The sequence below is a fragment of the Schistocerca americana genome, chromosome 1 (assembly GCF_021461395.2).
Source record: "Schistocerca americana isolate TAMUIC-IGC-003095 chromosome 1, iqSchAmer2.1, whole genome shotgun sequence".
NCBI lineage: Eukaryota > Metazoa > Arthropoda > Insecta > Orthoptera > Acrididae > Schistocerca > Schistocerca americana.
Genome location: NC_060119.1, coordinates 713,182,360 through 713,207,898, shown reverse-complemented (window position 1 = coordinate 713,207,898; position 25,539 = coordinate 713,182,360).

The following is a 25,539-nucleotide window of genomic DNA, read 5'->3' as shown; positions in this document are numbered from 1 at the left end:
CTAATTGCGAAGCGACGCACGGCAGGCAGTCGCGTCACGTCGCGCCGCGAGATTAGCGGCCGCGCGGCCGGAGCTCACCAGCGCAGCAGCGGCACGAGAATCACGGCCAGACTGCGACCGGAATTATTTTGCAGCCTTGCACTGCCACCAAATCAGCAGGCGATTGTCCTCCGCAAAGTGGGTCACTGCTCGGCACCGCTGCTGTATACCGACGCTCACCAATAATCTTCGTCCATCTGACACTAATGAAAGTTTTATGCGCCTATGAACCATCTCACACGTCGTCTATTGCCGACAGTACTCCCGATTTACTTTCTTTCTTACACTGAAGAGCCAGAGAAACTGGTACACCTGCTAGCGAGTAAGCAGAAGTGCCGCAACATGACGTGGCATGAATTCAACTAATGTCTGAAGTAGTGCTGGAGGGAATTGACACCATTAATCCTGCTGGACTGCCCGTAAATCTGTAAGAAAAAAATTATGTTGTGTGATTATGGTTCAAATTGCTCTGAGCACTATGGGACTTAACTGCTGTGGTCATCAATCCCCTAGAACTTAGAACTACTTAAACCTAACTAACCTAAGGACATCACACACATCCATGCCCTAGGCAAGATTCGAATCTGAAGCGCCTAGAACGGCTCGGACACAGTGGCCGGCCTGTGATTATGGCTTCACTATTGTAGTGTCAAATAAACATTTAAGTTATATTTTGGTCACACTCCTTACGACAATTATGTCGAAATATAAAGTCTGTAAGAGTACTAGGGGATGACGACTTCCGAATAGCACGTTGCAAGGCGTTCCAGATATGCTCAATAATTTTCATGTCTGTGGAGTTTGATGGTCAGCGAAAGTGTTTAAACTCAGAAGAGTGTTCCTGAAGCCACTCTGTAACAACTTGTGACGTGTGGGATGTCGCACTGTCCTGCTTGAATTGCACAATTCCGTCGGAAAGCACAATGAACATGAATGGGTGCAGGTGATCAGAAAGAATTCTTACGTCCGTACATGTTACCTGTCAGAGTCGTATCTAGACGTATCAGGGGTCCCATATCACTCCAACTGCAAACGCCCCACACCACTACAGAGCCTCCACAAACTTGAACAGTCCCCTGCTGACATGACATGCAGGGTCCATGGATTCATGAGATTGTCTCATAGAGCTACAACACCAAGATGAATCGCTTCTCAGCTTTTGGCAAGATCAATGTTTATAATTCTTTTTTTTAAAAAGATAGGAGATAAGGACAAGGAAGGGAAGTTTATTTAATTCCTATAATAATGAGTTAGATCACCAACAAGTTTAATCTTACAACAGTTGCGTCCTCCTTTCACCCATACGCAGACAGACACAGACTCGTTTATTTTGCGATGATTCCTCGTCCTAAGAACCAAAGGCATGGTAAACGTCCATCCGTTCGATACAATGTGAAACGAGACTCGTCCGACCAGCAACATGTTTCCAGTCATCAACAGTCCAGTGTCAGTGTTGATGGGCCCAGGTGAGGCGTAAAGCTTTGTGTCGTGCAGTCATCAAGGGTACACAATGAGCCTTAGGCTCCGAAGGCCCATATCGATGATGTTTTGTTGAATGGTTCGCACACTGACTCTTGTTGATGGCTCAACATTGAAATCTGTAGCTATTTGCTAAAGGGTTGCACTTCTGTCACGTTGAACGATTCTCTTCAGCCTTCGTTGGTCCCGTTCTTGCAGGATCTTTTTCCGGCCTCAGTAAAGTCGGGGATTTGATGTTTTATAGGATTCTTTATATTTGCGGTACACTCGTGAAATGGTCGTACGGGAAAATCCCTACTTCATCGCTACCTCAGAGATGCTGTGTCCCATCGCTCGTGCGCCGATTATAACACGACGTTCAAATTCACTCAATCTTGGTAAGGTGCCATTCTAGCAGCAGTAAGCGATCTAACAACTGCACCAGACACCTTTTGTCTTACATCGATGTTGCCGACCACAGAGCCGTATTCTGTCTGTTTACATTTCTCTGTATTTGAATGCGCTTGTCTATATCAGTTTCTTTGGCGCTTCATTGTATAAGGCCTGTGCAAATGAAAAGGAGAATACAGTTACATCTAAAAAAATTAATAGTATCATAAGTACAGATCGTGCGAAACAGTACAACTGTAAATTGAGCCGCACGGGATTAGCCGAGCGGTCTAGGCGCTGCAGTCATGGACTGTGCGGCTGGTCACGGCGGAGGTTCGAGTCCACCCTCGGGCATGGGTGTGTGTGTTTGTCCTTAGGATGATTGAGGCAACAGGGAATACAACGACGTCATCTCTCGCAAAACACATTCATTCACTGGGATAACAGACGAGTATGAAGCGTGTACGGCTAAGGTCACCTTTTCAATTGGGCACACCTTATAAAGGTTTGTACTTTTTTTTTTTCTTTTACCTGCACAAATCTCAACACGAACACTCCATCTGGAAAAGCCACGGATGTCAGTTGAGATTTACCAACATGGTGTGGAAAAAGCGTTCTTTCTGGGACACTAACCAATCAGTAAATGTGCCATATGAGCCTAAAGTGGTGTAACACACAATTTTCTGTTCGAGCCACTGTGCTCAACTTTCTCGCTATGGTGGACGTCAGGTCCACTTTCCAGTAGCAAGGGTCTCAGTCTGGGGATGGCTCAAATGGCTCTGAGCACTATGGGACTCAACTGCTGAGGTCATTAGTCCCCTAGAACTTAGAACTAGTTAAACCTAACTAACCTAAGGACATCACAAACATCCATGCCCGAGGCAGGATTCGAACCTGCGACCGTAGCGAGTCTGGGGATGATGGGTTCGTCTTTCCCTAAGCTTCTTAAATGGGTGGTGATCTGGGCGTTGTAAACTGATTTCAAAAGCTAGTTCAGTAGTTTTCCATGATGGGTGGTGTTTTCCAGTACCTGCTGTGGCAGTAGGAAGCAGCACTTTCGAGAGAAGTTCTAGTGGTGGGAGCAGGAACTGGCCAACGCAAATACCAACATTCTGCTCTGGACGGTGACTGGCCGGAAGGCCTTAATGTTAAAGCAATTTCATGTAGTGGTTTGGAGTTCGTGGAATCGGGGGAATCTGACAGCAGCCCTATCTTGGTTCGAGTGGCATATCGTGGGTCCTCTGGGTCGTAGTTGGTATATTAAAGTGTTCATATTTCTTGAGGCGACCAGCAGATTTTCTTTTAAAACACGAAAAGACTGCAAGTGCGATCCCATGCACAGGCGACGGTCATGGAGGCGAGGATTGCGTTTTTGTGAGCGTGCAGGCACTAGAAAGACAAAAACAATATCAGATCGCGATCGATTAGTTAGCTACAGCTGGTGTTCTTTGAACAAAATGGACTTATCGAGTTTTAGTTGGAGCAAGTGAATTTCATTTGTTGGAGTGAAAATTTGAAAGTGGTGTTTCATGTGGTGTTTTCGGAAGTCACTTTAAACTGTATTCCTGTATTTTGTTGTAGATGCTATAGGCTGAGGTGATAAGCGATCGGAGGAGGTGTCTGAGCTTCAAGCGTATTTGCCATTGTAATGGTCGGCTTTCGGATCTTCCTGAAAGTAGCTAGATAGGTGCAGGGTTTTTAGCTTTTGACCTTGGGGGTAGAAAGAAGTTTGATCCTATCTTTTGGGTCAAAGCGTGGCTGGCGACTCTTACTTTGTTAGACTGGTATTATAGGTTTCGTAGTGCTGAGAATTATACTGGTCTGGCAACGAACGTTTTTGATGACATCAGCAGAGCAGAACGCCTCGTAATTTGCTTGAAAATTGTAGATTCATACTTATGCCGCAGTAGTGGTAGTGAATAAATATATTTTACTAATGTTTGCTCCATTATTCGTTCATATAATTCCTTATTTAGACTATTTCATATCCATCATGCCACCACACCAGTGCACAAGAGTATACGCACAAGGTCTACATATTCCACTGTAAGGAGATAGTACCCTACAGATACATCGTGTTATGGAAACAAATGAGCATCACAAGAACAGAAAATTAGCCAACCGAGGATATCTACAAATTACCAGACACATAAATGCACAACGAAATTACACCCTAAATGAAAAATACTGACCCTTCTCACATTTTAGTTTCCTATACGTTTAGGAGAATTTTGCTTAAAGAAATCCATGTTTCAAGTTTATGTTATCTCACCTTTCAAGGTTACCTTATCTTATTACACATCTACGGGGACGCAGATACTTCGCAAGCCACTGCACGATGCACGCGGAAGATATTTTGTATTATTGCTAGCTATGCTTTTCGTGATCCGTACACGAATAGATTGACGAAAAAACAGTTTCCCATTGAGAGACACAACATTTCCCCCAAACTGGAGTATGACTCTGCTGTCTCGAAACTATATCTCGTCTGTGCACATACTACTGGATATTATTTATCTCTGTTAGGTGTCGTTATCTCCATTATTTTGTGCGTACACAAGATGTACACTACTGGCCATTAAAATTGCTACACCCAGAAGAAATGCAGATGATAAAGGGGTATTCATTGGAAAAATATATTGTACTAGAAGTGACATGTGATTACATTTTCGCGCATTTTGTTGCATAGATCCTGAGAAATCAGTACCCAGAACAACCACCACTGGCCGTAATAACGGCCTTGATATGCCTGGGCATTGAGTCCAACAGAGCTTGGCTGGCGTGTACAGGTACAGCTGCCCATGCAGCTTCAACACGATACAACAGTTCATCAAGCGTAGTGAATGGCGTATTGTGACGAGCCAGTTGCTCGGCCACCATTGACCAGACGTTTTCAATTGGTGAGACATCTGGAGAATGTGCTGGCGAGGGCAGCAGTCGGACACTTTCTGTATCCAGAAAGGCCCGTACAGGACCTACAACATGCGGTGGTGCATTATCCTGCTGAAATGTAGGGTTTCGGAGGGATCAAATGAAGGGAAGAGCCACGGGTCGTAACACATGTGAAATGTAACGTCCACCGTTCAAAGTGCCGTCAATGCGAACAAGAGGTGACCGAGACAAGTAACCAATGGCACCCCATACCACCACGCCGGGTGATACGCCAGTATGGCGATGACGAATACACGCTTCCTATGTGCCTTCACCGCGATATCGCCAAACATGGATGCTACCATCATGATGCTGTAAACAGAACCTGGATTCATCCGACAAAATGACGTTTTGCCATTCGTGCACCCAGGTTCGTCGTTGAGTACACCATCGCAGGCGCTGCTGTCTGTGATGTGAGTCATGGGTAACCGCAGCCATGGTCTCCGAGCTGATAGTCCATGCTGCTGCAAACGTCCGAACTGTTCGTGCAGGTGGTTGTTGTCTTGCAAACGTCCCCATCTGTTGACTCAGGGATCGACGCGTAGCTGCACGATCCATTTCAGCCATGCGTATAAGAGGCCTGTCATCTCGACTGCTAGTGATACGAGGCCGTTGGGATGCAGGAGGGCGTTTCGTATTATCCTCCTGAACCCACCGATTCCATATTCTGCTAACAATCATTGTACCACAACCAACGTGAGCAGCAATGTCGCGATACGATACACCGCAATCGCGATAGGCTACAATCTGACCTTTATCGAAGTCGCAAACGTGATGGTACGCATTTCTCCTCCTTACGCGAGGCATCACAACAACGTTTCACCAGGCAACGCCGGTCAACTGCTGTTTGTGTATGAGAAATCGTTTGGAAACTTTCCTCATTTCAGCACGTTGTAGGTGTCGCCACCGGCGCCAACCTTATGTGAATGCTCTGAAAAGCTAATCATTTGCATATCACAGCATCTTCTTCCTGTCGGTTAAATTTCGCGTTTGTAGCACGTCATTTCGTGGTGTAGCGATTTTAATGGCCGGTAGTGTAAATTGCAGACAACAAAATTATCTTGCAGTCTGACGCAAATGCTGTTTCTTTACAATCTCTTAGTAGCGTTTTACGAGACGATCGTCTTTTTCCCTCTAAGAATCCCCTCTAAGTTCACGAAACTTTTGCATAACGCTCTGACCATGTTGTAGCCGACCAAATCAAGCTGCACGTTCCTGAATAGCTTCGATGTTTTCTGTTACTCCGACCTGTCGTTTCCCAACGTGACGCCTATGTATGTAATCGATGTGCTCATTGATATTGTATACGAACATTGCAGGAACGCTCTTCGAACCCGTTAGAGTTACATTACATTTAAATTAATTTACGTTTACCCACGTTGAAAGCAAGATGCCATACATCACAGCAAATATAACTTTTGTCAAAGCGATCCTGAACCTCTTCACTCGCACTGAACGACTACTCCTCCCCGTCCACAACAGCGTCATCAGAAAGCTTTCGCCGACTGCTCACCCTATCCCAACAATAGTTTATGCACGCGGGGAACAGGAGCGCTCCTATCACAACTCTCCGGAGGCCCTCCTGACGCTGTATACAGGGTGATAGTGACTGGGCCAAATATCTCACGAAATAAGCATCAGACGAAAAAACTACAAAGAACGAAACTTGTCTAGCTTGAAGGGGGAAACCAGATTACGCTATGGTTGGCCCGCTAGATGGCGCTGCCATAGGTCAAACGAATATCGACTGCGTTTTTTAAAAAATAGGAACCCCCATTTTTTATTACATATTCGTGTAGTACGTAAAGAAATATGAATGTTTTAGTTGGACCACTTTTTTCGCTTTGTGATAGATGGCGCTGTAATAGTCAAAAACATATTAGTACGTGGTATCACATAACATTCCACCAGTGCGGACGGTATTTGCTTCGTGATACATTACCCGTGTTAAGGGCTCCGGAACGCCCTATACTTGCAATGTTAAAATAACGCTTATAAATTACATCTTTCCTCACAAAGTATTTGAGGTACGAAGTTGAACTTTTTACAGATTATTTATTGGAATATGGGCTACAACTTAACACAGGGATTTTACAAAATTTTAGTTCAGTTATTAAAGATGATTTTATTTCAATTGTAATGAAAATTCACAACATTTTTTTGCAATATTTTATTTATATATTCAAAAATATACAGTTTTTTGGAAAAAGGCTGTGTTAAATTATGCAGAAGGTACTGTGTAACATTTACTGAAAGTTTGAAACAAATATGTTTGGAAGATCCTTAGAAAACATGTAATTAGTATGAGAAAATAAAAGTTTTGGGAATCGAGCGACAAAGATTGGATTAACTTTTTAGTGCATTCCAGGTCCATAGGATGGATTATCTTCATCCTCTGCAAACTCCTCCTCCAGCTTCCTCTTGTTCCTCCTCCTGTTTACTCTTGCTTGTATTTCTAGACTCTTTACAGCCCTGTCTGCAGCCCGAAGGCGTTCCTTGTCTAAAGCAAGCATCGCTCGTTGTTGTGTTCGTAGATTTTGCTACCATTTTCTTCAGTTGCAGTTACTGCAACACTGTTCCTAAAGGTGGTCATGTATGAACACTTATCACATTTCAGTTGTATTTCACTAGCAAGTCCTACGTGCTTTATTATGGAGAGTTCCAGACCAACTTCACTACAATGAATACATCTTACACAGTTTGAAAAAATTCCTTTGAGAACCGACATATCAAATATTTCATTCACATCCGATTCGCCCATAAAACATTCATAGTTTCCACTTATTGAACCAAGCTTCTTCTGTGAAGAATTTTCTTTCCCACTTTGACTGCTATGGGCAGGTGTACTTGAGAGGTTAGGTTCGCTCACTTGGTTATCGTCTTTATTGTTTACAGTAATAACACATACCTTTGGCTTTCCAACATTTCTCCTTTTCTTAAAAGCCTTCAGAGGATTTCTAATAACTTTACTTTTACTCATTATTATACTTCAACAAAACAGAGACTCAAGAAACAGAATTAATTACGAATATTTTCGAGATAACGACAGAGTAAATAAACATGAAACAATCGACAATCACACCAGCGATATATATTCAACCATCACAGGTTAGCCACAACACATACTTTATCTCACATCACTAAAATGTACCTGATGAACACGGACATTAATAATAACACCATTTGACAGCAGTTTAACAGCGCCACAGTGGGTCACGCCCATGTAGAACACATTTCAAAAAAAATTTAAAAATAGTTGTAGTCTTCGGAATCGAATAAATTATATATCTATTAAAAGGTAATAGTCTGCAGATTCAGAAAACGCAAAAAAGTAAAAATTGAACTTTTCATGATTTTGAGCCTTTCCGGAGCCCCTTAAAATGGACCGTTTACCAATTGCCGAGAAGGTCGATATCGTGTTGGTGTATGGATATTGTGATCAAAATGCCCACCGGGCGTGTGCTATGTATGTGTACAGTTCTGCCACTGCGCACAAGAGAAATTACGGGACGAAGACAGATATTTTGCACCCGTTCTATTTAGCGACGAAGCGTCATTCACCAACAGCGGTAACGTAAACAGGCATAATATGCACTATTGGGCAACGGAAAATCCACGATGGCTGCGACAAGTGGAACATCAGCGACCTTGGCGGATTAATGTATGGTGCGGCATTATGGGAGGAAGGGTAATTGGCGCCCATTTTATCGATGGCAATCTAAATGGTGCAATGTATGCTGATTTCCTATGTTTCCGATGTTCTACCGATGTTACTACAAGATGTTTGATTGCATGACAGAATGGCGATGTACTCTTAACATGATGGATGTCCGGCACATAGCTCGCATGCGGTTGAAGCGGTATTGAATAGCAGATTTCAAGACAGGTGGATTGGTCGTCGAAGCACCATACCATGATCTGCACGTTCACTGGATCTGAAGTCCCCGGATTTCTTTCTGTGGGGAAAGTTGAAGGAAATTTGCTATCGTGATCCACCGACAACGCCTGACAACATGCGTCAGCGCATTGTCGGTGCATGTGCGAACATTACGGAAGGCGAACTATTCGCTGTTGAGAGGAATGTCGTTACACGTATTGCCAAATGCATTGAAGTTGACGGACATCATTTTGAGCATTTATTGCATAAATGTGGTATTTACAGGTAATCACGCTGTAACAGCATCCGTTCTCAGAAATGATAGGTTCACAAAGGTACATATATCTTATTGGAACAACCGAAATAAAATGTTCAAACGTACCTACGTTCTGCATTTTATTTTAAAAAACCTACCTGTTACCAACTGTTCGTCTAAAATTGTGAGCCATATGTTTGTGACTATTACAGTGACATCTATCACAAAGCGAAAAAAGTGGTCGAACTAAAACATTCATATTTCTTCACGTACTACACGAATATGTAATAAAAATGGGGGTTCGTATTTTAAAAAGACGCAGTTGATATCCGTTTGACCTATGGCAGCGCCATCTAGCGGGCCAACCATAGCGGCATCTGGTTTCCCCCTTCAAGCTAGACAAGTTTCGTACTTTGTAGTTTTTTCGTTTGACGCTTATTTCGTGACATATTTGGCCCTGTGACGACCAGTTGACCACCCTGGGAGGTCTTGCACTCACAACCGATGGAACGAGAGGCAGTATTGTGAAGTATGTCTTAAGGCTTTCTCCGAAAATTGTTTCTTGCTTCTTCTAAAATTATCTTTCAGCATTTGTGTGAACCTTCACACCTTTGAAACCTGCCTCTTGGTCGGTCTGAAATCGTCTTTGACACTTCTGTAATCCTCCAGTTCTTTAGTCGACAGTATAACGCAGGCAGTTTATCATCTTCGTTAGAAAGAGTTGTAAATTGATTACTATCGACTTTCTTTCATGGCTGTGAGTTTCCAAAATTCTCCATTTCGTCAATATGCCTTCGTTCAGCTTTGGTTTATTTCTTCTCGCAAGATCATTCGATTGATACTTCTTGTCTGTTATCAGGCAGAGATTCTGACGTGGACAGCTCAAATAAAACTGGGTTCATGAAAGGCAGATGTCAGGATGGAAAAATTCATTGTAAACGTAATTCACCGTCGAAAGAGGTAGCGTACAAAAGACTCCCTGAATCTGTTCTTCAGTATTGTTCTTCAGTCTGGGACCCTTACCACGTAATATTAATAGAGGAGATGGAAAAAATTAGATTGAGGGTGTGACTAAGATGTCCATCAAACTGCGGCGGTAGACGCTACAACACAGTTTCGCATATCGCGAAAAACCTTGGTAGCAAAATTATGCGAGGGAAGTGTCAAGAACGTTGAAGAAACATTACTTTGTTTCCACGTACATCTCGCGGAATGAACACGAAACTGAAATCAGCGCCATTGATGGTTGTACAGAGGTTTGCTGAAAATCGTTTACAAGCGTCATTAGTTAACGAAATGGAAGATCTGATAGTTTACCTCTAAATATATGCTCTACAAACCACCATACGGTGGGTGGCAGAGAGTAGGTAGTGTTCCAGTCTGATTTTCCCCGCATCCTTTTTATCCTGTTCGCAGAAAGACTGTCGGTACCCTCCCTATTGTCCCGGAACTCTCCAGCATGATCACGCGAGGTGTCAGTTGGAGGAAACTCTGTTTTTTTCACTTGTTTTGTGGAAAGTGGGTTCTCTGACATTTGTGACAACCTTTTTTCGCATTGCACAGTGTCTCCTACAACGTCTCCCACAGCAGTTCGTTGAGCATTTCCGTGGGACTCTCCTAGTGACTAAACAAAAGTTGACACGTTCATGCTAACCAAAGCCGCAACGAATTATGCAACTCCTCTTTGAACAGTTTGTATCACTTTCATTACTCCTACTTGGTAAGCGTCCGTGATTGATGAAAAATACTCGAGAATTGGTAGAAACGATTTGTTTTGTGCGTGAATTATACCTCCTCGGGATTCTTAAAAAAAAAAAAAAAAATCTGAGTCCGATCTCTGCCTTCCCTTCGACTTAGAATATGTGGTCGTTCCACGTTAAATCGCTCCACACTGACACTTATAGAATCTTTAAGGTAGTGTTGATTGCTGTGTCTGATTGGCGAACGCATGGTCAAACGACATCGTACCTTTCCGTCCGTTTACGCGCGGTCTACCACACATTCTAAGATAAGGTGTCCTCTGGAGAATAAATGTAGACGTAATTATCATACGCATACTGTATTCATGCCGTTCATGATCATTTAATCATCAACGCAATATTAGTGCATTTTCTCGAGAACGAGTCTATTTTGTATAGTGGTGCAAGACTGTTGCGGTATATCGAAATCGTCGATTTTTCTGTTATTATACAGTTTTAGCGTCGTCCCTAGACTGGCAGAATATCACTCTTATAGTAGATCATTGAGTAGAACGTCTACAACGCACCTTACACATTACTAGCCATTAAAATTACTACACCACGAAGATGACGTGCTACAGACGCGAAATTTAACCGACAGGAAGAAGATGCGGTGATATGCAAATCATTAGCTTTTCAGAACATCCACACAACGTTGGAGGCGGTGGCGACACCTACAACTTGCTGACATGACGAAAGGTTCCAACCGTTTTCTCATGCACAAACAGCAGTTGACAGGCGTTGCCTGGTGAAACGTTGTTGTGATGCCTCGTGTAAGGAGGAGAAATGCGTACCATCACGTTTCCGACTTTGATAAAGGTCGGATTGTAGCCTATCGCAATTGCGGTTTATCGTATCGCGACATAGGTGCACGCGTTGGTCGAGATCCAATGACTGTTAGCAGAATATGGAATCGGCGGGTTCAGGATGGTAATACGGAACGCCGTGCTGGATCCCAGCGGCCTCGTATCACTAGCAGTCGAGATGACAGGCATCTCATCCGCATGGCTGTAACGGATCGTGCAGCCACGTCTCGATCCCTGAGTCAACAGATGGGGACGTTTGCAAGACAACAACCATCTGCACGAACAGTTCGACGACGTTTGCAGCAGCATCGACTATCAGCTCGGAGACCATGGCTGCGGTTACCCTTGACGTTGCATTACAGACAGGAGCGCCTGTGAAGGTGTACTCAACGGCGAAACTGGGTGCACGAATCGCAAAACGTCGTTTTTTCGGGTGAATCCAGATTCTGTTTACAGCAACATGATGGTCCCATCCGTGTTAGACGACATCGCGGTGAACGCACATTGGAAGAGTGTATTCGTCATCGCCATTCTGGCGTATCACCCGGCGTGATGGTATGGGGTGCCATTGTTTACACATCTCGGTCACCTCTTGTTCACATTGACGACATTTTGAACAGTGGACGTTACATTTCAGATTTGTTACGACCCGTGGCTCTACCCTTCATTCGATCCCTGCGAAACCCTACATTTCAGCAGGGTAATGTACGACCGCATGTTGTATCTACATCTACATGGATACTCTGCAAATCTCTGGGAGAGGGTCCTGTACGGGCATTTCTGGATACAGAAAATGTTCGACTGCTGTAATGACCAGAACATTCTCCAGATCTCTCACCAATTGAAAACATCTTGTCATTGGCGACCGAGCAACTGGCTCGACACAATACGCCAGTCACTACTGTTGATGAACAGTTGTATGGTGTTGAAGCTGCATGCATCCAAGTTCTGTTTGACTCAGTGCCTAGGCGTATCAAGGTCGTTATAACGGCCAGAGGTGGTTGTTATGGGTACTGATTTCTCAGGATCTATGCACCCAAATTGCGTGGAAATGAAATCACATGTCAGTTCTAGTATAATATATTTGTCCAATGAATACCCGTTTATCAACTGCATTTCTTCTTGGTGTAGCAATTTTAATGGGCAGTAGTGTCAAATGTTGATGGGAGTGAAAGCCAATTTTAGTGCCTATCAAGACTCGCGGAGGCCTACAGTGTATGAGCCCGCGGGCACGTGTGTGTGTGTGTGTGTGTGTGTGTGTGTATCAGAGAGCGAGTGGCATGTGGGAGGAGGGAGAACGAACTGCGATGGGAGGTGGTGAACAAGCCAGCGGAACACAGGTATAAATACAAAATGGAATTGTAGACGAGATGGAGAGGAGCCAGAGAGAGAAGCGGAGGGGAGTAAGAGAGAGGTGGGACACGTGCTCCCAGTCCGTGAAGCAAGTGGACAGCACATCGTGGCTACCAATTTGGCAGCCGGCAGCAATCTGCGCAATAAATCAGCGTGCAGACAAGCTGCTAGACACAGTGCGGCAGCCGTCCCGTTGTTAATGCAGCAGCCGGTCAGACGGAGTGCAGCGCACGTCATTAGCGTGCCTGCCCGATGGCCGCGTGCGTCAGCCCAGCAGACACGGGGATCTGCCAGCTGGCGCCGCATCTGCGCAGAGCGGGCCGTGCTGACCGCTGACCCGCTGACACTTCAAGGCGCGCCGGTTATCAACCAGCGGACGGGGCCCACATCGCTGCGCTCACAACGGACTTGAGAACCTCAGCAAATAACTGAGCACGAGAACCGGAACACTGTGCTTTCAGGTTAAAAGAACTGGGTGTCGCAAAAGCACCCGTCTGCTTAGACAAAAGTACATATTCCAAACTGAGTAGTGACAAAATCTTTTATGGTCGAGACCACCAATTATACGAATTTATTAAGTCTTTTAAGGCATGGGAAGAATCACTTGGTAACATATATGGCGGTGTAACACGCTAATGAACCCCAAAACCCAATTAGGAAAGACCATCATCATGTAAGCAAGGAAGGGAAAGCACAAAGGTGGAAGGGTCTAATCAAGGGCGATGTACTTGAGGACAATATTATGGAAATAGAAGAGGATGAAGATGAAATGGGAGATACGATACTGCGTGAAGAGTTTGGCTCTGAGCACTATGGGACTCAACTTCTGAGGTCATTAGTCCCCTAGACCTTAGAACTAGTTAAACCTAACTAACCTAAGGACATCACACACATCCATGCCCGAGGCAGGATTCGAACCTGCGACCGTAGGGGTCTCGCGGTTCCAGACTGCAGCGCCTAGAACTGCACGGCCATTTCGGCCGTCGTGAAGAGTTTGACAGAGCACTGAAAGAACTGAGTCGAAACAAGGCCCCGGGAGTAGACAACATTCCATTGGAACTACTGACGGTCTTGGGAGAGCCAGTCCTGACAAAACTCTACCATCTGGTGACCAAGATGTATGAGACAGGCGAAATACCCTCAGACTTTAAGAAGAATATAATAATTCCAATCCCAAAGAAAGCAGGTGTTGACAGATATGAAAATTACCGAACTATCAGTTTAATAAGTCACAGCTGCAAAATACTAACACGAATTCTTTACAGACGAATGGAAAAACTGGTAGAAGCCGACCTCGGGGAAGATCAGTTTGGATTCCGTAGAAATGTTGGAACACGTGAGGAAATGCTGACCTTACGACATACCTTAGACGAAACGTTAAGGAACGGCAAACCTACGTTTCTAGCATTTGTAGACGTAGAGAAAGCTTTTGACAATGTTGACTGGAATACTCTCCTTCAAATTCTAAAGGTGTCAGGGGTAAAATACAGGGAGCGAAAGACTATTTACAATTTGTACAGAAACCAGATTGCTGATACAAGAATCGAGGGGCATGAAAGGGAAGCAGTGGTTGGGAAAGGAGTGAGACAGTCTGTATATTGAGCAAGCAGTAAAGGAAACAAAAGAAAAATTCGGATTAGGTATTAAAATCCATGGACAAGAAATAGAAACTTTGAGGTTCGCCGATGACATTGTAATTCTGTCAGAGACAGCAAAGAACTTGGAAGAGCAGTTGAACGGAATGGACTGTCTCTTGAAAGGAGGATATAAGATGAACATCAACAAATGCAAAACGAGGATAATGGAATGTAGTCAGATTAAGTCGGGTGACGCTGAGGGAATTAGATTAGGAAATGAGACACTTAAAGCAGTAAAGGAGTTTTGCTATTTGGGGAGCAAAATAACTGATGATGGGCGAAGTAGAGAAGATATAATACGTAGACTGGCAATGGCAAGGAAAGCGTTTTTGAAGAAGAGAAATTTGTTAACATCGAGAGTAGATTTAAGTGTCAGGAAGTCGTTTCTGGAAGTATTTGTATGGAGTGTAGCCATGTATGGAAGTGAAACATGGACGATAAATAGTTTGGACAAGAAGAGAATAGAAGCTTTCGAAAAGTGGTGCTACAGAAGAATGCTGAAGATTAGATGGGTAGATCACATAACTAATGATGAAGAATTGAATAGAATTGGGGAGAGGAGGAGTTTATGGCACAACTTGACAAAAAGAAGGGACCGGTTGGTAGGACATGTTCTGAGGCATCACGGGATCATCGAGTTAGTATTGAGGGGCAGCGTGGAGGGTAAAAATCGCAGAGGGAGACCAAAAGATGAATACACTAAGCAGATTCAGAAGGATGTAGGTGGCAGTAGTTACTTAGAGATGAAGAAGCTTGCATAGGATAGAGCACCATGGAGAGCTGCATCAAACCAGTCTCAGGACTGAAGACCACAGCAACAACATCATGATGTAAAGTATGGAAAAGTTATCCTGACAGGTACGACAACTTTGCCGATGATATAACACCAGAAAGTCTTGATAAACACCAACATTAAGCATTACAGAGAGTAAATGTGAATGTATGCTTTCCCGGCGTATACAGCTGGCGAAGATGATGAGTATGTCACTCGTCGAAACGTCGCAGTATGAAGACACCGCCACCCGCCTGGAAGCCCGAGAACTCTTCGCCAGCATTACAGAGAGTGTTTTGTTAGAAAGGAAGAAGAAAGAAAGGTCATCTTTAGTTATTTGCCAAACATCTAAGTAATAATTGCAAATTAATACCACGAAAGTTAAGTCCAAAGAAATGTCGGTCAGAGATAACTTTTATGTGGAAGAGAGTTGTAAATGCAACGAAGAAATTCAATGCGTCTACAATACTCATTCACGGAAAAAGTAAGTCGTTTGCTAGCTATCGTGTTATCAAGTCATACGAGAGCAGCTCTTGCCATAGTTGAGCGAACGGAGAGCGACGACGTTGTTTTACTTTCAAGAGTCGTTGTTGCGTCACGTAGACGCACGGATTTTGTGAACTGATATTCAGACTAGAGCCTTGAGCCGAGATAGTATGCTGACTGTGTATACCGAGTTGTTGGACTTCATTAACGGAAGCAGGCAATATTGGACTCAACATTCATATAAAGTGAACTTATAGAAAGGAATGGACAAAGTTTCAAAAGACTACAATACACGTTTAGTCTCGAGTAGGAGACATTGACACGAATACATGGAGAAGATACAAATACGCCGAGGGTTAAAGTGGTCGTAATTGTCGCGATACTTGAAACTAACAGAACTGCCAGTGCTAATTAACCGTGTGTGCGTGTGACGTGATGTTTATAAAGTATTTAGCGAAAAGGAACAATAAAATTGTTCATCAAAAGTGGAAATTCAACGTGTCGCTTCCATCATTCTATGAATATTTGGTAATTGCTCATCAAAAGTTAATGAACAGTGACTATTTAACTTGGAAGTAAATTCGTGGACTGTTGGTTGTGGCAAGGAAGGTTTGGACATGCATAATATTACGACGCAAGATAATTAAGACATTGTTAAGAATTATCTGTGGATCTCGCGTCATATAGAGCGAACAATTTTACTTAGCAACGAACAAACAACGACCAATACGATCTCCAATTGAACTTTTCCCTCGCTTTTGGTGATGTGGACGATGCGCATGAAGGAACGTTCATCAGTTACTGCACTAAAGTGTTAATCGGGCACATAATAATTCAGCTTCAAACCATAAGGGACAATGAGAGTGCGCAGTTCGTATTAATACGGAAACTGTGCGGACTCGCAATCAAACTTTAATCATTACGCGAGGAACGATTTCTTAAGAGCTTTTTCAGATATTCTCTCTCGTTAACCGGCGGAGACATCCATCATCGCGCAACGCGTCTCGACTCCACCGACCGAGATGTAGCAGGAACAGCTCCACGGCGTGGACAACACCAGCACGCGGCGGAGAGGGGACGTCACAGTGGGCAAGATTGATGCTATTAAATTTTAAATAATCATATGAAAAAATCAGATTCAGATTCATGATGTGGAATGTTTCCCGGAACTCAGAGTAGTGATTTGTGGATCAGGTATAAGAGACTATGTTTCAATAGTGGAAACATTTTTGTCATTAGTTCTTTAACAAATTCCAAATGTTGCACGTTGAAGACTGATTTACATTTATTTGTGAGATCATTCTCACTTTTGGCTATCAATGAACCTCCTCATTATCTCAGACGTGACCCAATAGAAGCAACTGTAGCACTCAGCTCAATGACCTGTTCGTTCCATCAAGGAATTTACGAGTATCTTATAAAATGTTACCCCAAGAGCAACATCATCGACTGCACAGTCATGTAGCCGAAGTTATTTCAATGTTTGACTCCGTCTTCAGGCCACGAGTGGCCTACCTGGACCATCCGACCGCCTTGTCATCCTCAGGTGATGATGCGGATAGGAGGGGCGTGGGGTCAGCACACCGCTCTCCCGGTCGTTATGATGGTATTCTTGACCGAAGCCGCTACTGTTCGGTCGAGTAGCTCCTCAATTGGCATAACGAGGCTGAGTGCACCCCGAAAAATGGCAACAGCGCATGGCTGCTGGATGGTCACCCATCCAAGTGCCGGCCACGCCCAACAGCGCTTAACTTCGGTAATCCCACGGGACCAGTGTATCCACTGCGGCAAGGCCGTTGCCTGCTCAACGTATTAACGCTGTCTGATATACTTATACAATTAAACAGTAAAGTTACTACTTCGGCAGAAAAATAATAAATTGAAAATAAACACTAGTGATAAAATCCTGTTTATAGAAGTATGCAGCAACATTTGCCTCTTAGAAGTAGTCGCACTGTGTTGCAGAAACTACTTCCTAAGTTTTCCGCATTTACAGTCTCCAGCATATAGCCACCTTAGCCACACATCTGCTCGGAACTGCACAGTAGTGGAGGAAGCAGGAGCTCTAAGCAGACTCGGCTGCAGTGGAGGAGAGCGATCGCGCTCCAGGACCGCAAATCTCGGCCAGGCCGGGCTTAGATATTTCATCGTCGTGTCTCTGTCGCGCAACATACCGCCAGTATCTCTGGTGGATTGTTCGGATTCTCTGTGTCAAGGTGGGACATAAGAATAATGGACAGAAATTAACTAAATAAATAAATAACAGAACCACGTACGCCAGAGAAATTCGAACGCTGAATACAGCTGACAGAGATTGTAACCTTTGCGTATACAGCAGCAATGGAGAGTAAGGGCGGGTATGGAGGGTGACGGGCGCCGGCATGTGGGGTCCGGTATTTACGGCGGAGCGAAATCGCGACGCGGCCGTTAAGTCGAGCGCTGGCCCTGACGGCTGGGCCTGCTCCGCGCTTCTAAATATTGGGCCACTCCGCCAGCCGCACGCGGCTCTCTGGCCAAATGAAACATCTCGCCGTATATCAGCAGCAGGGATCCCGATAGCAGCGCCGCGCGCCGTTCCTCACCAGCGTTTGCCGATGCAGGGAGCGGACTCGCCAGCGTTTCTGGCGTTTCACATACCTCGCCGTGACGTCACATCCGTTATCGACGAGAATATTTCCGTGGGAGAGAACCAACGTTGCCGTGGAATGCGTGTATTTCGAGACCTGTCTCACCGCAGTGGAAGCTGAATCAAGTTATATATCATTAGCAGGCTAAAAATTTTCTTGATTTACCGATCTGCCTCCGTACTGAATGAATAAGGAGAGTTGCCATCGCGACGACTGGGGACTGCAGTGTCCAGATATCGATCTTCATGTAGATGGTAACTCCTGTAAACTAGTTCTGCAAGGTTCGCAGGAGAGCTTCTGTAAAGTTTGGAAGGTAGGAGACGAGGTACTGGCAGAAGTAAAGCTGTGAGTACCGGACGTGAGTCGTGCTTCGGTAGCTCACATGGTAGAGCACTTGCCCGCGAAAGGCAAAGGTCCCGAGTTCGAGTCTCGGTCGGGCACACAGTTTTAATCTGCCAGGAAGTTGCATATAAGTTGGTACTTATGCGTTTCATGACTAACTAAACTGAATACCGTTAGTTCTATAGGACCTAAAATTACGTATTTCGACGTTGACACCAAATTTTGCCTATTTCGGCATCAAAATCCTAAAAAGTACCTATTTCGTTAATCTTGTGTTTTCAAAGATTAGAAAAAGGAAGTAAACTTAGGGCTTTACGTCTTGTCGAAGGCGAAGGTCGCTAGAGACTGTTTACAATTCCTTTGCTTGCCTTACTACCAACAGCACTCGGCACGGTTGAATGGTCATCCATCCAAGTACGCGCCGAGCGCGACAGTGCTTAACTTCTGTGAGCGAATGGGAATCGGTCAAAGATTTGAGTTACACATTAGAATCGAACATGGGACTACTAAATGTTATATTTGAAAATATTTCGTTCGTAGGATTCTGGCCAGCTGTGTATTTTCGCAAAGAAACGGTTTCATAGGCCTTAAGCTGAGCACGGATTAAAAAATCACAATGTAATCGTAGACGCCCTCTATAGCTAAATTACTGCCCTTCGCGCATTTTCTCGCTGCTGTCTACAGGCAGTCCTATCAAACTAGTCTGTTTCGTGAAAGGTATTATACGTGAATTTTCCGGTTCGAAAAATAATTTGCCAGTAGTGAGATGTTTTCATCTGAAGCACCGGTAGATTCCATTCCCTTGTTCAGAAGGGGCGGCAATCTGTCAGGTGCCATATGTCCAGCAACGAGTACGGTACTTCCCCTACCGCTCCCACGCACCGCACTAAAATGAAAAAGAAACAGGTCATCGTTCACTTTTTCCCAGCGAAAGCAAATCAGTACATTGTGTAGCGACCGACGTGTTAAGTGTTACTGACGTTCTAAGTGCAAAATAACTTCTAGTTTCTGTGTGAGAATACTACGCCATGATGAAAACAGCTAGTTCAAAGTCTACTCATATAAGGCAGTGGCTGCAAGATTTTCCGCATTATACAACAGTTGGGAAAATTATTTTCTACCAAGCATGCAACAAGGAGGTTAGTTCATGTTTTTCTTAGACTTCTTATTTTCCTGTCACTTAGAATTCTTTTTTATCGCTATCCTTTAGTAATACGAAATACTCTTTATATGCGATTCTAAACTGCATTTCCCTTTTCTCTCATTTTAGGTTTCGAGTGTTACGAAATCTCACTTAACTCAGCATGCAGATGGAGTCGCACATAAAGCTAATGTTGAACGAAAGTCAAAATTGAAGCAAACTCTTTTAACCAATAAATCTGGTGAATCCTCCGAAAAAAACAAGTTCTGCAGTGATTTGTGTCATGCACTTGTGGCAGCAAACATCCCCTTTCGGAAACTAGAAAACCCTATTTTCAGAGGCTTTCTTGAGAAGTACTGCCATCAGTCTATTCCTGCAGAGTCAACTTTACGTAAGAATTATGTGGATTCAGCTTACAATGCTGCATTGCACAGAATCCGAGAAGATGTTGGAGAATCTTGTATATGGATTTCTGTGGAAGAAACTACTGACAGTCTTGGCCGTTACATTGCAGACCTGATTATTGGCAAGCTAGATCCAGATGCTCCATCCAGGGCTCATTTGATTTACTCAAAACACCTTGCAAAAACTAACCAACAAACAATAGCACAGTTTGTGAACAATGGGCTTAAGGTGCTATACCCAAATGGAGTGGATGAGAATAAGGTGCTCCTGGCCGTCACTGATGCTGCTGCATATATGATGGGAGCGTTTCAACCATTAAAAGTATTCTACCAATTGATGCTGCACGTTAACTTGTGTAGTGCATGGGATCAACCCCATAGCAGAGCAAGTAAGGCTACAATTTCCTAAAGTAAATAAAGTAATACCTATGGTGAAGAAAATTTTTGTTAAGGTACCATCAAGAATACAGGCATTCAAAGAACAGCTTCCAGATGTCCCATTGCCGCCAGAGCCTGTTGTCAGTCGCTGGGGCACGTGGCTGATAGCAACAAAATACTATAGTACGCGTCTCTCAGCTGTCCAGAAGGTGGTTGAAAATATACCGGAGGATGCTGCATCCGTAACTGCAGGTCCCGAGTTCGAGTCTCGGTCGGGCACACAGTTTTAATCTGCCAGGAAGTTTCACGACTAATAAGATGTTCATACTGTCAACACTGTGTATATCAATTTATTTTTATTTTCTCTGTATCATTTTTATTAGAGCCTATTTTAGGTTTTATATGGCCTAAATGAACTACTGAAGGAGCCTCTTTTAGGTGCCTAAAACACACTTTTTTACGACCTAAAAATCCGTGGTCTACTGATTACTGCGTTCAGCGCTGCTAGCCCCTCTAAAACTTAATAAAAACCAATTATACATTTAAAACATTTAAAGTATCGAGCTGGATCTGCCTTCCTCAAGCAAACAAAAAATCTTTTTGATGGTTTTCGGAATGTAGCACATCACGTAGTGGAAAGCAGAGGCAGGTGTGAGGCGGTTCTGTTAATATTTACAGCCCTCATCTGCGTAAACTTGTCATGCTGAAAACAATCTCACAGAATGGAGGCAACACTGTGTAGTAGAATTACAAGGTCATTTCTTAGAAACGCCGTAACTCCATCTCAATGCGACACATAAGATTGAAATCTGCCGCAAAGGTGCCTAAAAATCTTCCTCTATTATGGTGCAAAAGCGTGGTGCCCTGTGGCTTCACCCTCTTGCTCGGCGAAGCTTCAAACAGCAAGATGTCGATACATGCGAACAAAATGCCTGAGTTCAGAAGTTCATGTAAGGTGTAAGGTGGATTAATTATGTGACAGTGGAACCAAATTTCACCATAATTCTGTCCAACGCCACCGTGGACGTGTCACACGATGGGAAGATAATGACACCCCATCTTACCCACATTTCACACCTTCTTTTGACGCCTCTGTGATGGAGGTCAGAACCGCAACGCTCAGGGTTGAAATCAAGCATTCTTTTTATAGATGGACGAGGAAAACATTTCAGACACACCCCCTTCCCTTCGGGCTTTGGTTCCCACAACATTTGGAGGTCGAAAATGATAGGGTGCAATGCGATTACCAATAGGACGACGTCATTGACAATTTTTGACAACGCTGACACCCCACACTATTCAACGCTCCTCTAAGAACATCGTTGGCAATCAACCGTATTAAATGTGATCGCATTACTTTGGAGTGCAATTTTTGACATGTTGTTGTTGTTGTTGTTGTGGTGGTCTTCAGTCCAGAGACTGGTTTGATGCAGCTCTCCATGCTACTCTATCCTGTGCAAGCCTCTTTACCTCCCACTACTTACTGCAACCTACATCCTTCTGAATCTGCTTAGTGTATTCATCTCTTGGTCTCCCTCTACGATTTTTACCCTCCACGCTGCCCTCCAGTACTAAATTGGTGATCCCTTCATGCCTCAGGAACTGCCCTACCAACCGATCCCTTCTTCTAGTCACGTTGTGCCACAAACTAATCTTCTGCCCAATTCTATTGAATACTTCCTCATTAGTTATGTGATCTACCCATCTGATCTTCAGCATTCTTCTGTAGCACCACATTTCGAAAGCTTCTATTCTCTTCTTGTCCAAACTATTTATCGTCCACGTTTCACTTCCATATATGGCCACACTCCAAATACTTTCAGAAACGACTTCCTGACACTTAAATCTATACTCGATGCTAACAAATTTCTCTTCTACAGAAACACTTTCCTTGCCATTGCCAGTCTACATTTTATATCCCCTCTACTGCGACCATTATCAGTTATTTTGCTCCCCAAATAACAAAACTCCTTTACTACTTTAAGCGTCTCATTTCCTAACATAATACCCTCAGCGTCACCCGATTTAATTCGACTGCATTCCATTATCCTCGTTTTGCTTTTCGTGATGTTCATCTTATATTCTCCTTTAAAGACACTGTCCATTCTGTTCAACTACTCTTCCAAGTCCTTTGCTGTCTCTGACAGAATTACAATGTCATCGGCGAACCTCAAAGTTTTTATTTCTTGTCCATGGATTTTAATACCTACTCCGAATTTTTCTTTTGTTTCCTTTACTGCTTGCTCAATATACAGATCTAATAACATCGGGGATAGGCTACAACCTTGTCTCACTCCCTTCCCAACCACTGCTTCTCTTTCATGCCCCTCGACTCTTATAACTGCCATCTGCTTTCTGTACAAATTGTAAATAGCCTTTCGCTCCCTGTATTTTAGCCGTGCCACCTAGTAATCAGTGACTGGCTATCTCTGTACATTTACATTTTTCATGTGCCCATCAAAGGTATGTAGGTGGTACCGCGGATGTTGTTGAACTGGGAGGGGAGCTCTTTGAGGGGTAAAAAGAAAATTGTAAACTTGTGACTTATGGAGCAAACGTCTGAGGTCATCGGGGCCTAAGCTTGCGCACTACTTAATGTAACTAAAACTAACTTACGCTAAGGACAACACACACATCCGTGCCCGAGGGAGAAGACTAGAACCTGCGACTTGGGGAGCCGCGCGGACAATGACAGGGCACCCTGGACCGCGCGCCCCCACGATGCCCTTTGAAAAGGGTTGAATAGTCTGTGTGTATGTGGGGCGGGGGGGGGGGGGAGGGGGTCAGAAATGTAAAAGGTTGTCAAGAACGTCTTCTTGTTGCTCACCAGTCCGCAGCTCGTGGTCGTGCGGTAGCGTTCTCGCTTCCCGCGCCCGGGTTCCCAGGTTCGATTCCCGGCGGGGTCAGGGATTTTCTCTGCCTCGTGATGACTGGGTGTTGTGTGCTGTCCTTAGGTTAGTTAGGTTTAAGTAGTTCTAAGTTCTAGGGGACTGATGACCGTAGATGTTAAGTCCCATAGTGCTCAGAGCCATTTGAACCATTTGTTGCTGACTGCACTCAACTCCCTAAGGAAGGGATCACTTCATTGAAGCTTTTTCGCATCGATACTGAGCGACGTTGCGTATCACATGTTTTCTTCGTGTGAAACCTTACACCTTACCTGAACTTCCGACCTGTGGACTTTCTTTCTCATGTGTCGACACCTTCATGTCTGAAGCATCGCCGAAGTAGGGGGACAAGGTTCGCGTCAGCGCACGTTGCGTTGTTGCCAAATTTATTCAAGATGACGGCAATGACCGCATCCAAGATGGCGGCATGTAGACTTCGCAACAGCGCATGACTTCATCCAAGATGGCGGCCTTTGGCGGGAAAATAGGTCAATTGTGCTACGTCCACTAACCTAACCTCAAGAAAATATGGCGGGAAGTTTGAATTTTGGCGGGAAAATAGTCCAATTGTGCTACGTCCACTAACCTAAGCCTCCAGAAGAAAAAAAAATGGCGGGAAATTTTAATTCCAACAGGATAATGCATGAATGCAAAGACCGTACTTGTCTTTATTATTATCATTTATTATCATTCATTATAATTTATTATTATAGGCCTACCTCCACTAGAAAATTGCGCCAAATTCAGATTACAACACGATATTCTCTTGAAAACTGTATTCTATGTATTATTATCATTTATTATTTATTCAAGATGTCTGATTTTCTCGGTGAGAAAGCCATTCTCCTTACATCCATAACAAAAATCTATCACAACTTCAAATCCCCAACACTATAATTGATCACATGTACAAGCTTTCTCCGTCACTTATCTTTTTTTTTTCACTGGTAGCCTATCATAATCACGTCAAATAATAAACTGCACTTATAGTAACGTAATTCACGTCCTTTGATTTTGCAGGGCGGAACGGACTGAAGACTTTATTTCAAGCAGTACGGTAATCACTTGCTCTCCAACACAGTCAGCACACACATCTTTGATATCGCAGTGCAGTCACCACGACGTCCGCACTCCAAATGAATTAGTTCAAATCCTCGCCACCCTCAGGCCAGCGCGCGGAGACACTGCCTACGCCTGTCATGTGAGGCGGCCGGCCACTAGTGCGGGGGGGCGAGCCCAGCGATCACTCCCACATCGTAAACATGTTTTCGCTGGACACGCTGGAACTTGTCGAGTTTGACGCCACAGCATCCCCTTGTCTGGTCACCACGTGCATTCGTCCCCGTGTAACCTCCCCCCTCACTTATCGACCTTAATGACAGTGCAAAATGAAACCGCGTGTACCTAATGGGAATTTTGGAAAAGCAATCGTCACCGAAGTTAATCTGTCGGTAAAGAGGGAGGAAAGGGTTACATCTGAATGAAAGGAAAAATGCAAGTGAAACTGGTGGAAATTAATTTTGAAATAGGGATAAAGTTAATAAAGAAAGTAAATGTGCGGCCGTTACGTTAACAATCAACTAGCGGTAATTAGATATTTGAGATTTGGGGGAAATTACGGTCGCCAGTCCTATGGACAATTACTATAATAACTGAAAAAGAAAGGTTATTACACATATAGTTAGCACTAGAAGCGTGGCAACTGAAGGTTGACACGTGTAGTGTGAAAACTGAAAGTTTGTCAGAAGTAATAAATTTCGCTACACTTAATTTAGCAAAAGAATTAATGAAACCGGAAAATCGAAAGTTAATTTAGTGACTGAAGTTAATAGTGAGCTTTCTTTCTGAAGCACATCGAAATACAGTTAGTCTTGGACTACCTCAACAATCATTTCTAAAGCTACTTGAATCTACGCAATTTAGAAAGAAGAGATTTAACTTTGAACTTGAATTAAACGATTCTGAACAATTAACAATAGTAAAATTTAGTACGTACCAAGCTGAGCTGCAGTCAC